This window comes from Rhinatrema bivittatum, chromosome 4, assembly GCF_901001135.1.
Source record: "Rhinatrema bivittatum chromosome 4, aRhiBiv1.1, whole genome shotgun sequence".
In the NCBI taxonomy this organism is placed as follows: domain Eukaryota; kingdom Metazoa; phylum Chordata; class Amphibia; order Gymnophiona; family Rhinatrematidae; genus Rhinatrema; species Rhinatrema bivittatum.
The window spans coordinates 206,252,866-206,269,961 of record NC_042618.1 but is presented as its reverse complement, the minus strand read 5'-3'; the positions used below and the strand labels follow the sequence as shown (position 1 = coordinate 206,269,961).

At 43.7% G+C, this 17,096-nt stretch overlaps 1 protein-coding gene across 5 annotated transcripts in view; it reads right to left on the bottom strand.

The window, feature by feature from the left end:
- The window catches only part of LOC115090469 (cyclin-dependent kinase 17-like), a 434,720-nt gene that overhangs the window by 189,985 nt on the left and 227,639 nt on the right, over positions 1-17,096 (bottom strand). The window contains exons 1-2 of one of the 5 annotated variants that reach the window (XM_029599601.1): positions 13,488-13,604; positions 2,297-2,362 (exon numbers count right to left, since the gene is read on the bottom strand). The exons of the other annotated variants lie outside the window; for them this stretch is intronic. The gene's annotated coding sequence lies outside the window, so the exon portion shown is untranslated. Of the gene's footprint in view, positions 1-2,296; positions 2,363-13,487; positions 13,605-17,096 lie in introns of those variants that run through there. 5 annotated transcript variants of the gene reach the window in all.

Here is a 17,096-nt window from a genome sequence, read left to right as displayed (position 1 = left end):
ACACTGTTAGCCATTTTGAGCATTCCTGGAAAAGCAGAATATAAATAAAGCTGGTCTGGAATGAAGTGGATACTTGATCTAAATATCAAATCTTTACACATAAATTACTGAGCATTTAAAAATGCTCAGTATTTAGAAAGCTCAACATACACAAAGACAGAAACCTCTAAGGCAGCGATTCTCAACCAGTGTGTCATGACACACCAGTGTGTGCCGCCAAGTAGTGGCAGGTGTGTTGCGTGCTACTGGTCTCCCACTGCTCTTCCCTCCTCTTCCTTCACCGAGCGAGAGAGGGACGATCTTACACTGCTGCCATTGCCGCCCGGGCTATCAGCACGTTCAAGCCCGAATGGGAACAGCAGCAGTGTTAGTGGAGGCTGGCAGCTGGGCCTTTTCTTCTTCCTGCACCTGCCCCCCTTGACACGGAACAGGAAGTGATGTGCAGTGGGGTGCCCGGGAAGAAAAGCCATGCTGTACGAAAAAGTAGCGGTGGCAGCATAGGCCCAGAGCAGTAGCATGGGCCCGAAGCAAAATCCGAAGCAGCCAGAAATCAGGACAGGAGACAGAAGAATTAGCCTCCCGTGGCCAATGAGATTCTTCTTTATTGGCCAGCAGGGGCTAGAGGAGGAGGCTGCTGCAGCTACCATTTGTGCTGGGGGGGGGGGAGGGGTGTGTGTGTGTGTGTGCAGGAAATGAGAGAAAGAAGACAGCCAGCCAGCTGTCTGTAAGTGAGAGAATATATGTGATCGAGAGTGTGCATGTGTAACTGTGATTGAGAGCCTGTGTGTAAGTGAGAGCATTTGATTGAGATCATCTATGTAAAGTGTGTGAGAGAAAGCATGTGAGCAATTGAGAGAAACTGGTCAGAGGTGATGTGTGTATATAGGAGAGACAATGGAAGTGACTGGTCAGGGAGATGACTGGAGTGTGTGTGTGTGTGTGAGAGAAAGTGATTGTGGGAATGAGAAGCCTGTGCATGTGGAGAGACCTAGCATAGGAGTGAGAAACCTGGGTGAGTGTGAGACACAGCATGGAAGTGGGAAGCCTGTGCGTGTGTACATGAGAGAGAGAGAGAGAGAGAGACTGTTTGGGAAGGTGACTGGTGTGTGTGTAAGAGAAAGACTGGCCGGGAGATGATTGGTGTATGAAAGACAGAAACTGGTCATGGGGGTGTAACTGGTATGTGTGTGTGAGAGAGACAGAGAGACTGGTCGTGGGCCCTAAGGAAGAGGACCATGAGTACAGAGCTTCAGCCACTACTGCTTATGGTGTGTGCTACTGGCCTGCATGGAAGAGGAGTAGGAGAGCTGCTGGAGAGGGTTAGTAAAGGTGGCTTTTTAAGTTTATTTTTCTTGATTGACTGCCATTTTAATTACTGAATATTATGTGATGTGTCTGCTGTTTTGAAATATTTTATTGGTGTTTGGAGAATTTTAAATAATTTTTATGAGTTTTTAATTGTTGGATATTATTCTGTTCATAGTTGCTGTGAAACATTTATTCTGCTTATTAGTATAGTTATACAATTATTTCTGTGTTGGGATCTATAGCTGCTTGGCTAGTTGTTTTCCTAATTAGAGGTGTATTGGTGTTTAGGGCCTGATTTAATATTTGTAGTGTTGCCTTTTCATAGATAGGGCTGTTACTGGTTGAGTGCATTCCATATACAGGTGTAACTGTGTGCGGATTAGTTTATGTGCATTACTACAGATCCTGGGAATATGTTAGGTCGGTTCTGTGTCTGTTACCGAGATGAGATATTTTACTAGCATGTAAGTGTTTGTATCAGTCTTATTTGTTGTATTTTCTCAAGAGGATATGCATTGGTGATAAACTGCTGTCTTTTCATAAGTAGGGCTATTGAGCCCGGTAGAAGGAGTTTGTGTTGCTGTTACTGAGATGATACTAGAACCAGAATATCTTTTTTGTAGGGTGAGTTGTACGGGGAATGCCATAATTCTGCTTTACATCCATAATTGTGGGTCAGGGGGGTTCTTGTGGATGCAAACTATACTTTTACATTTAGCCCTAAAATGGTCATGTGTTCAGTGTGTCACGCATGTGAGAACCATCTGTCAGGTGTATCCCAACAGAAAAAAGGTTGAGAACCACTGCTCTAAGGAATGAGAGGGATCAGTAACACTAATCCCTGGACTTCGCTAAAATGGCCCTTTTTATGTTCAGTTTAATCCAACAACCTTATTTTAAAGTGTAAGAAAAAAGTGAATAACATGAACATCTTAATTCACTTAAATGTGTTACCAAATTAAGATGAATTGGTAAAATATCAGCTTACCTTTAAACCATTTTTCCTTCTTTTTCCTACAATTTGCTCTGCTGCAGCAGTATTAGTTTCCTCTCTCTACAAGAAACAGCCAGTGGGGAGGAAACAAGTGTTCCTTTAGTACAAACCCAACACACTACTAAAGGAGGGCCAATAAGAATTGGCAAATAGCCAGCATTTTATAGTACCAGAATGACCACCTCCCCCCTTTCCCCAGCACGACATAAGAACTCTGCATCAGCAGGGAGATGACATCATCACATTCACACTAGACATGCAGATAGTATATCAAGGCATTTAAATTTTGCAGACTCAAAAAATTGGCTAAGTTGTAATGACCCTTTGCATGGCACTAAAATATAGCAATTGTTGCTTACCTGTAACAGGTGTTCTCACAGGACAGCGGGATGTTAGTCCGCACATATGGGTGACATCACAGGATGGAGCCCAATCATGGAACACTTTTGTCAAACTTTCCAGAACTTTGACTGGCCCCTACTGGGCATGGCCAGCATGGCACTAACGCTGCAGCCAGCAGGGGTCCCCCTTCAGTTTTATTTAAAAGCTACAAGTAGTGCCGAAAAATAAAATAATAAAACGTTCGAACCCAACACCACGGGGCGGCGGGTGGGTTTCGTGGGACTAACATCCTGCTGTCCTGTGAGAACACCTGTTACAGGTAAGCAACATTTGCTTTCTCACAGAACAAGCAGGATGGTAGTCCTCACATATGGGTGAGTACTGAGCTGAGGATGTCCAAACATGCACAAAATGTACCCAAAGGCGTGCAACAAGCACAACAACTGGGATGGAATTTGGTAGAGGGCATCCTGAACCCCAACGGGCAGGCGGAAGGGTGTTGGTACGTCATGTTGTAAACAGGTTACGAAGGACAGACTGGCCGAAGATGGAATCTTGTCTTTCGGCTTTGTCCAAGCAATAGTGGTCTGCAAAGGTGTGGAAAGAACTCCAGGTGGCAGCCCTGCAGATGTCAGGAAGCGGCACCGATCAGAGGTGTGCTACTGAAGTCGCCATGGCCCTCACAGAGTGTGCTTTAACACAGTCTTGAAATGGAATGCCCGCTTGCTGATAGCAAAAGGATATGCAGTCCGCCAACCAGGAGGAGAGAGTCTGCTTACCCACAGACTGCCCTAATTTGTTAGGATGGAAAGAGACGAACAATTGAGTGCTCTTCCTGTGGGCAGCTGTACAGTCTAGATAGAAGGCTAGAGCCCGTTACAGTCAAGGGTATGCAGAGCCTGCTCTCCTGGATTGGAATGGGGCCTGGGAAAAAAGATTGAGGTGAAAATCCGAAACTACCTTAGGTAAGAATTTAGGGTGAGTGCGGAGTACCGCCCGGTCCTGCAGAAGTTTAGTATAAGGCGGATAGGTAACTAAGGCCTGTAATTCACTAACTCTGCGAGCTGAAGTGATTGCCAAAAGGAAAATCACTTTCCATATGAGATATTGAAGGTCAAAGGAGTGAAGACGCTCGAATGGTGATTTCATAGCTGACCCAAAACTAGATTTAAGGTCCCAAGAAGTGGCCGGAGGACGCAGTGAAGGCTTGAGGTGAAGCAAGCCCTTCAGAAAACGTGTGACAAGGGGGTTATACTGAGATAGGAACATCCCCGACACCTTTATGGAAGGCGGCTACCGCAATGACATGCATTCCGATAGAGGATGTTTTTAGACCTGACTCTGATAAGTGCCAGAGATAGTCCAAAAACTTCGTGATTGGACAGGTAAAGGGGTCAAGGGACTGAGAAGAGCACCATGACTTAAATCTGTTCCATTTGTAAGAGTAAGATTTTCTCGTGGAAGGCTTCCGCGAAGCAATCAGGACACGGGAAACTGGTTCAGAAAGGTTAAGTGGTTGTAGGATTAACCTTTCAACATCCATGCTGTCAGGGACAAGGCGTGAAGATTGGGATGGCGTAGGCACCCTTCGTTTTGAGTGATCAGAAGCGGGTCCTTTCCCAAGGGAATGCGCCTGTGAATGGAGAGATCTTGCAGTACTGGAAACCACAAGTGGCGAGGCCAGTGAAGTGCTATCAGGATCATGGTTCCCTTGTCCTGACATAACTTCACGAGAGTCTTTGAGAGAAGAGGAAGTGGAGGGAATGCATAAAGTGGACTCTGGACTCCGCAGCTATAATACTAGGAGATTTCAACCTGCACATAGACAACCCTACACTCTCAATGAGGCTTTGCTCACCGCCATGTCAGCCATGGGCTTCAATCAGATCGTCAATAAACCTACCCATAAAGCCGGCCACACTCTGGACCTCATCTTCATAAACTCTGGTATCAATCATTCATCTCACCCTGTATGCAAGCAGGTCCCTTGGTCATACCACGCATTAATCTCAGCCACCTTCACCCTGACAAAATCAAATAACATACACCACCCTCAACCATCAGTTATCTACAGAAAGCCCTGCTCTTCCAACGACTTCAGCAACCAGCTGGCTTCAGAACTCCCACACATAAACCTCTCTGATCCCAATTCAGCCCTCATCTCCTGGAGCAACATCACAGAGGCTATAGCAAATAAACTATGTCCACTATCTACAAAAAAATTCAATCCCAACTCTTCTAAAAAACAACAACCCTGGTTCAACAATGACCTTAGACAATTCAAACAGAACTTAAGACAGAAAGAGAGTAAATGGCGCAAAATCCCCTGCCCCAACACGCTCGCTGCCTATAAATTAGCGCTCCACCACTACAGGAACTCCACCTTAAAATCAAAAAGGGATTTCTACGAGCACAAGATCCATGACATTATCTTTGATGCAAAAGCCCTTTTCACCTATGTATCCAATCTAACACAAACCAACGCAGAAGATATTCCTAGCAACCAAGCACAATCCAAAGCTGACGAATTAGCTCTGTTCTTCCAAAGTAAAATCTCCAACCTCCTAATGCGACTGCCGACTAGCACTTCCTCTCCCACAAATACATATCATCTCCTAAACAAAGGCATCTCTCTCGAATCGTTTGATCCCATCACCATTTCAGAAATCCAAATGGTACTAAAGAAAATGAAACCTTCCACCCATCCATTCGACCAAATCCCTACTAAACTTCTCCTGCTAATTCCTGACACCATCTCCAAAACAGTGGCTGACATCATAAACTGTTCACTATCTCAGGGTATCTTTCCTGATGACCTTAAACTGGCCTCTCTGAAACCCCTCCTAAAAAAACCAAATTTGGATCCTAAAAATCCCACTAACTTCCGCCCGATCTCCAACCTCCCATTTATAGCAAAGATCATGGCTTCCTATTCAATATAGAATTCTGTTCAAAGCTCTCACTATCATCCACAAATCGGTCTACCAACAATCCACTCTCCAACTCACCTTCCCTCTGGAACTACATACATCCTCAAGACCAATAAGAACTGCCTACAAAAGTAAGCTCAAGGCCCCTCCCAACAAATCATCAATCCACAACTCCATTCACAAGCGAGCACTTTCGACAGCAGGTCCGCTACATTGGAATTCGCTTCCTCAAGACTTACGCCAGGAACAATGCCACTTAACCTTCAGAAAAAAACTTAAAACCTGGCTGTTCACACAAGCCTACCGTTGAAGGAATCCATTCAACCAACTCTGTCTCTCACCCTTCAACCCACCCTTTTTCCCTCCCCTCACTCCCAACCTTCTCCCTTTCCCCCTCAACCCCAACCCACACTTTTTCCCTCACCCCCCTCATCCCCCGCCACTCCTCCCATCAGACATACCATGTATATATCCGCTGATTATAATCCATGTTTCTGCATTACTAATTTATTGTTTTGTGTTAATGTATAGTTTAATTTTGTTAACTTATTGTTTGATTACTCGATCTCCAATTTCTGTTATAGTTTAATTCTGTCCTATCTTCCGACATCCATGTTTTTACTCTCCCTGTTTTAATGTAACTTCTCATTTCTACTTATACGTTAATTGGTTTCCCCATGTTCTAATGTAAACCAGTACAATAAGACCTGGTCTTGAGTGTCGGTATAGTAAAAGAAGTTAAATAAAATAAATAAATAAATCATGGAAAAATTAGTCAATACGCAGCTATTCGACTACATCGAAGAGCACAAAATTCTTTACCCCACTCAATTCAAGTTCCGTAAAGCCTTAAGCATTGAAACCCTACTCATATCCCTGAGAGACCACCTCATCATGGAACTTGATAAAGGCCAATCCTTCTTACTGATTCTCCTTGACCTCTCAGCAGCATTTGACACCGTTAACCATTCCATCCTCCTCAATCAGTTGTTAGTAATCGGAATAACAGGAACTGCATTGGCTTGGTTCAAATCATTCCTCAGTAACAGAGACTTCAAGGTCAGAATTCACAATAAAGAATCCCCCTGTTACAACTCCTCCCTAGGAGCTCCTCAGAGTTCCTCTCTATCCCCTACGCTCTTTTGCTTCTTCCACTTTGCTACTTGTAACCAACCTGAAACTAACACATTTCTTATACGCCGACAATGTACAAATTTTGATCCCCATTAAAGAATCTATTACTAAAATACTTGAATAGTGGGAAAACTGCCTTCGAGAAATCAACTGCCTCCTCACTAGCCTAAACCTGATTCTAAATCCTTCTAAGACTGAACTCCTTCTCATCTCCACGGAAAATAGTAACATCTCTCTAAACCCTCCAACCAACCCTCTCGTCACCCAAGTAAGGGACTTAGGAGTAATCATAGACAATCACCTTAATCTAAAATCTTTCGTCAACCAGACTACTAAGGTCTGCTTTTATAAACTACAAGTACTGAAAAGAATCAAACCCCTCCTCCACTTTCAAGATTTTCGGACGGTCCTTCAAGCAATAATCTTTTCAAAAATAGACTGTTGTAACTCTATCTTACTAGGTCTCCCTGCCTCCTCCACCAAACCCCTCCAGATGCTCCAAAATGCAGCAGCCAGAATACTGACCAACTCCAGGAGAAGAGACCACATCACTCCCATTCTCAAAAACTTACACTGGCTGCCAATACATTTCAGGATTATTCATAAGTCCATCACCATTAACTATAAAGCCATCCATCATCACGCTCCTCTTAACCTACAAATCCCGCTTAGACAATTTACCTCCTCCAGACCCATTAGAGAAGCTTACAGAGGATCACTACATGTACCACAAACCAAATCCACACATTATCGAGCACATAGAGACTGGGCTTTCTCTACAGCGGGACCTTCGATATGGAACTCCATTCCCCCTGATCTGAGACAAGAACCTTGCCTTCTGACATTTAGAAAAAGGCTTAAGACTTGGTTGTTTAAACAAGCCTTTCCAGACCCTAACTGATTCTTAGCATCAACCATAGAAAGACACTTCAGTATACTGTAAATAATTATACCTCTGCTGTTAATTTACTATAGCTTTGTTTCTTCTTCCCCCAGTTGAACAGCCTTGTTTATTGTAACTGCATTGTCTCTCTTCACTTGTTCAAGGTTCAAAATTATCACTCCCCCTGTTATTTTGTAAACCAGCATGATATGATTGTATCATGAATGCCGGTATAGAAAAACTCTAAATAAATAAATAAATAAAGTAGACCGGTTGCCCACGAGAGGGAGAATGCATCTCTGGGCTGAAAGTGGTTGCTGTGAATTAGAGAGCAGAAGTTGTCTACTTTGTGATTTTGAGCAGACGCAAAGAGGTCTATCTGAGGATATCCCCATTGTTGGAAGATGGAGTTCGCTACTGAGGGGTTGAGAGACCAATCGTGAGGTTGAAAGATGCGACTCAGCTTGTCTGCTAAGACATTGTCCACTCCCGGCAACCAGGTGGCCCTGAGGTACATCGAATGGGAGAGAGCTTCCGCCCATATCTGTGCAGCTTCCTGACACAGAAGGAAGGAGTCCTTGGCTCCTTGTTTGTTGATGTATCACATGGCCACCTGGTTGTCAGTCTGGATCAGGATGACTTGATTGGAGAAGCGATCCTGAAATGCCCTGACAGCATATCTGATTGCTCGAAGCTCCAGGAAATTTATTTGGTGTTTAGCTTCCTCTGGAAACCAAGATCCTTGTGTCTGCAGATTGGCCACATGGGCTCCCCATCTGAGGTCGGAAGCATCGGTGGTGAGAGTTATTTGAGGGTCTGGAGCCTGGAAGGGCAAGCCTTAGAGGAGATTGTTCTGATTTTTCCACCAGGCAAGAGATTGACAGAGTGAGATGGTTACGTGGACAATGGTCGACAGGGGCTGAATGCTTTGAGTCCATTGTGACCGTAGAGTCCACTGCATGACTCTCATGGCCAAAAGGGCCATTGGTGTGACTTGAACTGAGGACGCCATGTGTCCCAGGAGGATGAGGAAGTGGCGTGCAGTTGCGGAGTGTTGGGACTGCAGCTGGTGTGCCAGAGACACGAGCGTGAGAGCTCGCTGTCGAGGCAGAAATGCCTTTGCCTGCAAGGTGTCCAAGTCTGCCCCAATGAACGATAAGTTTGAGATGGGTCTAAGTAGGATTTACCGTAGTTGACGAGAAATCCTAATGAAATTAGAGTATGTAAGGTTAGATTGAGGGACGACTGAGCAGCTTGCTGAGTGGGAGCCCTAATTAACCAATCGTCTAGATAGGGGTAGACGTGAACACCTTGAGTTCTTAGGAAGGCTGCAACCACTACGAGGCATTTCGTGAAGACTCGTGGCGCAGACGCTAGGCCGAATGGAAGCACTCTGTATTGATAGTGCTTGGGGCCTACTAGAAATCTCAGGTATTTGCGATGAGATGGAGTTATCGCAATATGAGTGCATGCGTCCTGGATGTCTAGAGAGCAGAACCAGTCTCCTTTTTGTAAGAGAGGAAGAAGCGAGCCTAAGGTTACCATTTTGAATTTCTCTCACTGGAGGTACTTGTTGAGGGCCCGTAGGTCCAGAATAGGACGAACACCTCCTGATTTTTTGGGGATTAGAAAGTACTGGGAATAGAACCCTAGGCCATGCTGAGAGTAGGGTATGGGTTCTATTGCCCTGGACTGGAGGAGGAGGGAACCCTCCTGTTCCAGAAGGATGGAGTGATTGGATGTTCTCCACACTGGCAGAGGTGGGGAGTCCGGTGGTACGGAGAGAAAGTTCAGATGGTAACCCTGGGCAATTATCGCCAGTACCCATTGGTCTGAGGATTGAGTGCCATATGTTGTTGAAATGGCACAGTCAGCCTCCCACTGGTATGTGAGGCAATAGTGGCTGGCTGCTGCTCTCTAGGTGGAAGTCAAAAACCTGAAGCAGGACCTGGTTGAGGAGCTGCTTGCGGCTTTTGTTTCCGTGTTTGACGAGACTGGGCTTTTTGAAAAGGTCTCGTGGCACGGGATCTGGTTGGTGGCGGATAGGACTTCTTCGGCCGGAAGGACTTCTTAGAGTCCTTTCAGAAGGGCTGTTTTGAAGAGTAGTTAGAAGGTATCAGAGAGAGCTGTCTGAGAGTCTCATGATGGTCCTTAAGTTCCGCCACTGTCCATTGAATCTGTTCCCCAAATAGGTTATCACCTACACAGGGTAGGTCAGATAACCTGTCTTGTACCTCAGGGCGAAGGTCGGAAGACTTGAGCTAGGCCCATCTCCTTGCCAAAATAGCTGCTGCAGATACTCTGGTAGCAGTATCAAGGATTTCATAGGATGATCTGATCTCATGCTTGCCTGCCTCAAAACCCTTGTTTACTAGGGTTTGAAGCTGATCTTGGAATTGTTGAGGCAGGGTATCTGTCAAATCTTGTATCTGCTTAAAAAGACCCTATTATATAGGGTCATATAAAGCTGATAAGCAGCAATCCAGGAGATGAGCATTGAGCCTTGGAATACTCGGCGGCCAATGGCATCTAGAAACTTTTGTTCCTTGCCAGGGGGAAAAGAAGTGTGAGGCTCTGATCTCTTTGCTCTTTTTTGTGCGGATTCAATAACTACAGATTGGTGATCCAATTGAGTTTTCTGAAAACCAGGAGCTGCCTGCACCAGGTAGGTAGTGTCAGTTTTTCTATGCACTGGAGCAATGGAGCCAGGATGTTCCCAGTTTTTCTTGAGGAGATCCAGAAGAACCTGGTGGATAGGGATCGAGGTTATTTCCTTGGGAGCGTCCAAGAAAATGAGCAACTCCATCATCATGTAATCCTCAGACCAATGGGATGTCTGTAATCCTGTTCAGTCTGCAATTGGAAGGGAACCAATTCAGGCATTTCCTTCACAAAATTTATAAAGGAGAGGTCCACTGGAGGAGAACGCTTCCTACTTTCAGTGGGTGAAGATGTTGAAGGTAAATCATCAGTGTCTAGAGAGGAATCATCAGTCCAGGTGTGGTAGGGATCAGCACCTGTCCCTCTAGGAACTAGAGGGGGACGGGATGGTGGGATACCTGAAGGTCCTTGGTCTAGGCGCCAAAGGAATCGGAGAAATTATCAGAGGCACCGATGAAGGCATCGAAGGCTCCGGCACAGGCATCGAGGGTATCAATGGATGGCTCAGTGGCGCCAACGGACGTATCGGCACCGACGGCTGAGGCAGAACTCCCGATGGAGGGATGCGGAACGGTGTTTCTCCTCCCGATGACAATGTAAGCGGGGAGGGCACCGGAGCCATCGGAGACCCGGGGTCCATCGGTGGAAAAGCAGCAATGAGCGCTTCCATCCTGGAGAGCAGCGGTGCCAATGCTGCTGGAATCGGGTCGGTGGACGGTTCCACAATCGGTACCGGTGTCGGTGCCGGAGGAACCTGGAGTGGTTGCATTGCCTTGTCGATGGCCTCCTGAACCATCCGGTCCAGTTCTTCTCGGAGACCTGGAGCAAGCAGCCCCGGCTCCGGAACAGAAGAAGGAGGCAGATGCATAGCCGGAGGGACCACTGTTAAAGGCGGAATCGCGGCTCCAGATCCCCTGTCGGGTGAGGGTTGCCTTGGTGACCCGGTCGCCAAAAAGGTCGGTGCCTTTTCTGGACGGGGTTTCTTCGACGGCAGCTCGGACGATGGCGAGGTCGAGACTTACGGTGTCGGTGGCGATGTTTGTCTCTACGATCCCCTCAGTCCTGAGGGGGAGTAGAGAGTGTTGATGGCCGAGATGTCGTCGATGCCAGACGGTCACCGGCCAGTGGTCGATGCTGGCGAGAAGTTGACGATGCCGGTTCTGACGACGTCGATGCAATGGACGGAGTCGGGGTTTGAGCACGGAAGAGAAGTTCCATCTTCTCCATTCTGGCCTTGCGACCTTTTGGTGTCATTAGGGCACATTTGGTGCAGGTCAAGACATTGTGCTTGCGTCCTAGACACATAACACCGACTTTATGGGGGTCTGTGATGGACATGGTGCGATTACAGTCCGGGCACAGATGGAACCCCGATGCCATGGCAAAAATCGAGCCGCAAGGGCCAAACTCGACAGTAATCGACAGAAAACGGGTAAAAACTTACCGGAGTACCGCGGTCTGAAAAAAGTTAAAGGAGGGACCCCTGTGGGGCAAATTAACTTTTAGCAATTCCGTGAGGAAAATTCCTGTCAGGAATCTCTGCAGAGCTCCTTTACTGCGAGGCTACTGCTGCACAGAAAAAAGAAGACTGAAGGGGGACCCCTACTGGCTGCAGGGTTAGTGCCATGCTAGAGTTAAGTAACACCAATCTTATAGCGGAGTTAGAAAAAACTAGACATGACTTATAACACTCACCAAATAGTATTATTATGATATTATGTTACAGTATATTTGATGGCACCTGTTTAAGAGTTAGAATTCTAAACACTTTATACAGCATAGTTTTTGTGCCTTATTGTGAACCGTTGTGATGGCACCCGCTTAACGACGGTATAGAAAAGATTTTAAATATATAAATAAACAAACAAACAAATAAATAAATAAATAGGGGCCAGTCAAAGTTCTGGAAACTTTGACAAAAGTGTTCCCTGATTGGGCTCCATCATGTGATGTCACCCATGTGTGAGGACTACCATCCTGCTGTGTAAAAGATAAGAACTGTAAAGTGCATAAGAGTCTGTTCCTGGAGGGGAGGGGCATGCAGTTGTACTGAGCCTTTGTCTTAGCTGCATCTTGCTGGCAATAAAAGTCTATCTTTACGGATCAGTTGTCTGGACCTCCTTACTGACTAAAAAGAGACGGTTACACTGTGAGAAAGCATTATACATCCTGAAAGGAGAAAATAACTTTTTCCCCAGCTGCTTCTTCCATTTCAATCAGAACCTGCCCTTAACTGAACTACTACAGGTTTCTCATGTTCTATTGCTTCTCCTTCCTCCCATTTAGCTCAGTCATTATAGTAATAGTCTTCTAGACTGTGGCTCTCTCTGGAGTCCAATACAATTATGCCTTTCAATAAGCCACTAGGTGTTGCCATTGAGTGATAGCTGGGCTACCTTTCTCTGAAGCAGAGGTGCATATCCTTGGTGCTCAAGGTCTGCAAACAGATCTACTCTTCCAAGTAACCAAGCTATGTAAATTAATGAGATTACATATATGTACATGTACCCCATGAATACTTATTGTGCATATCCTGAAAATCAGGTTCATTTGTGAGCCCTCACAGATCAGGGTTATGCAACCTCTGGCTGGCTTGAGGAGTAGGAAGAGTGTTCAGAAGCTGAACTTCGAGTCTCCCGCACAGCAGCATGTTACTGCCGAGTCACTCAACCATACCCCAGTAATTTCAGGCTCTATATCCCAGGTCGGTGACACTCAAATTCCCTCTAAAAACTCTTGCTAAGTCTAGCATGGAGCTGCTATGGGTCCTCAGAAGACACCAATAACCTCAGAGGAGTGCTGAAGCACACCCCCTGGGAAGGAAACAAGATTTCCTTTGGAACAAGCCCAATACTCTATTAACTAGTTTTCTTCTTCTTTTGGAGGTATACAGCACTACAGTGCAGACCACTAAACAAAAGCAGATTTCTGAGGAAATCTATGGGTGACTTCATGTAAACGTAATGGAGCAGAAATCTTTCAGCATCCCACACAATCTATATTATGGTATCATAAATCCTTCTAGGGGCTTTCAAATTTAGTTGACTTAAGTCCAAGTTGAAATTATTTTCTGATTTAAACAAAAAAGAAAGATAACATAATTAAATCTAGTTATTTCTGATAATTATTAAATCATCAGCACGGATTTGGATTTTAGATTTAATTACTCACATCAAGGCGATTTACAACTTTAGATGTAAATCGCCTCTGTCACACAGGTCTTACATGTTTGTACCTGACAATGGCGGGTGAGGTGACTTGCCTAAGATCACAAGGAGCGTACATAGGTAAAGCAGGATATGAACCTGGCGTCTCCGAGTCTCAGTCCACTGCTGTAACCACTAGGCTACTCGTCTCCACTTGCTATATCCTATATAGCAGTATACATTGTTGCTTTGGAAGTAGCAGGTGCATAACTTGATGACATCACAATTATGTCATAATCCTGCTGATGCAGCATTTCTGTGACACGTTGGGGGTCTGGAGCTATAAAGCCCTGGACATTTTTAGCTGGTCTTCATTTAGCAGTGAGACCAATAGTAATGAACAGAACAACTAATGGAAAAAAAATGATCTTTTTTTTACCAAGTTGATGCAATGTATTTTTGAAGATGATTATTTGATTTCAGATGTTCACATTTGGAATATGGAAAATGGAAAATAAACAAGACCGACCAAAATTTGTACTTTGCATCTCTAAAAAAAAAAAAAAAGACAAATCTAGCAAAATTGTTCCATGCAAATGTGACTTTCCTGAGAAAGAGGTGTCAGCAAGCCTGATGGTGGCAATATACAACTGACCACACAGTCTACTGTGAAAACAATTCCATACCACAATTAAAACGTATAACATCTTAAAGATAAAAAAATATTTTTAAAAGTCTAAACTAATCTCAGTTCAAAAACTCCCAAGGAAAAAAACTACTAGTGTCTAAAATATATCAAAAAAGTGTAGTCCTAATGTAATCCCTGCAGAGCATGACAGCACACATTCAAATAAGTTGTTCCTCTTTCTTTATCTGGTCATGGGTCTGTGTGTATCTGTGTCTGTCTGGACATGAGGTACCTGTTTCTGTCTGGGTGTGGGGGTGTGTGCCTCGCTGTGTCCATGTTTGCGTGCAGGTGTGTGCTTGCTCTTGTCAGCAACTTGAAGAGAAACAAAATGCGGGTTTTGAGCCACTGTTTTGTTTTTTTTACTATCCACATGAGTATGTTGGTTGCCCTGGCTAACAGGCCATACCCAGTGTTATTTTTGCATTGCCTGATTTACAATAAAACTGCAAGTTTATATTATACGTCACTACTGTACTTTTCCCATTTAATATTCTGGTTGGATTTACTATCTACTTACACAATATTAGTAAAAGGGTTAATTACTCTTTTATTTTGGTGTGATAATTTTATCTGGTCTGTGGTGCCACAAGTGAGAGGTTGTTTGGGAAGGGCACAGAATTGTGGTATCAAGGTGACTGGGACACTGTCTTATCACCCACTCAGGAAGATAAATCATAATAGTGAATATAATTTCTCATGTAGTACTTCCCACCCCAAGCATAGGGGTAATTCATAGTCTGGATCAAGTGGGAGCCAAACAAGCTTTCAAGATTATTAAATTCTGATGATTTTCAGAAGTGCAAATTCTAAATTAGTCTTCCATCCAACAGGCCAATGCAACAAGGATTTTTGCGTGCAGAAAACATGTACTTCCAATGGCAGTACTGCTTAGCACTCTCACATGGAATTCCCATTGAAATGAGGGTATGAAGAATTACCTGTATGGCAGTTCAAAAAAGATATTGAAAATATATACATCATTTTTGATCTGCCAGAGGAAAAGGGAATTGATATTTAAGAGTGATGTATACAATAGATCAAATTCTTTAAAAGATTTTAGAAGATTATCTTTTTAGAAATGCTTTCCAAATCACTGATTGATTGCTAAGTATTGGTTTATGTAATTTTTTGAACACATTAGAATTTCCTTTTTTTTCTAATAATAAAGTGTAAAAAAATGTTTTCAGAATGTGAACTATTGATAAATACGAACTGTTCTAGTGAATGGTGATTTTCATACTGTGAGGAACAGTTGTGGTTCTACTAGTAGGTTCTCAATATTGGCCAAAAGGACTGTTTTCAGTTGATAGCTCAGAATTTACCATTGACCTTAGCCAAAAACAAGTTGAGTAGCTGCTGCAATCCCAGTTGGATTTGATGTATTATACAAACACAAATTAGCAAGGGTGGAAAACATTTGAAAACTAGGTACCAGCCAAAATTTTTAGAAGCCAGGGAAACTGCTCTTCTGTACACCCTCCGACTTAATATCATAGCGATATTAAGTCGGAGGCTCCAAAAATAAAAAAAATAAAAATCTTATTTAAAAAAAAAAAAAAATCTGCCCGCGGCCCGGAAAACGGAGGCTTAATTTTGCCACCGTCCGTGTTCCGAACCCATGGCTGTCAGCGGGTTTGACAACCGACGCCGGTAAAATTAAGCGTCGGCTGTCAAACCCGTTGACAGCCGCCGCCTCATTATCACGGGCCCTAATTTAAATACTGAATCGCACACCCAGGAATAGTGCCTGGGTGCGCGTTGGGAGAGCGGGCGCTTGCCTCGGTGCGCCGGTTCTCCCGCGCAGTTTACTGTATGGGCCTATTTGTCTGGAAATTGTCATGCTATATGGAGCCTAGAGTGCATGCCCTGACATCAGAGGTGGCTGCATATCTGTTTCTCAACTAGTGTGATTTTACACCATATTGGAAATCAGGTATGGAAGAAAGGAGCTATACAAATCCCCCAACTAATAGGAGAAATAATTCTTCAGCATTACTAAAAAAAAAATTCTCTAACTGCTTTCAAAAATATTACTATGTTCTTGAATGTAAATAAAAGAAATACAAATCTAATTTTTGATGTTCATGAGCTTTCACCATAGCTGACAGATTTATAGTGGAGATAATTGTGTCAGTGATCTGAGCTGCTTCAGTACTGATGTTTCCTGATTCTGTTGTAAGAATCAAAAATAGAACAGAGTAACATTTCTTTAAGATCATTTGTCATTCCTCTTAGATCAATGGAAAATTATTAGCAGTAACTTTTCAGTGATATGTGATACTTTTGACTTCCAGCTTACTGCAATACAAAAATACCTAAAAAAAAAATATGGAAACTTATACGTTTGACCCTATCGCTCAGATGTAGCAGTTTGCAGTCCAAGGGTACATTAGGGCTCAGCCATGCTGCAGAGGTGAGGGAAGATGGATGCCACCAATGTGGCAACCCCTGCCAGTCATAGATAATTTTGGAGGAGACTTCCTTAGGCCCAGCAAGAGTACTAGAATTGCATGGGCATGCTGTATAGGATGTGGAGCTTAAATGAGGAGAAAATATTAAAACAAAAATAAAACGGAGGCTTATATTGGAGGTGACCTAGTATTCTTACATCACTTGAAACAACCTAAAACAAGACAAAACATCCTTAAAAATGGCAAAAAACTTTTTTTAAAAAATCCTTTTTTTTTTTCAATCTTTATCAGAAATTGCTTTTCACAATTTGGGTGAGCCAAATTTAAAATCTGAAAGAATGTTTGCTATTTTGATTGATGGCTTTTTTGACCAGTAAGATTTTTCTTTTCTTATATGAATAAAGTATGATGATGAAACAAAAGAAGCAGCTTCAAACTACACAGCTGTAAAGAAAAACCTCTTGGAAAATCTAAAAATTCTCATCTAACATTTTATAGAAGGTTGTAGTGTTACCAGGCTTTTCTGCAGCTGTTATAAGATTAGATTAAATCATCAGAATGCCAAGGTGCCATTACAGCCTTTTTACCATTACTTTATA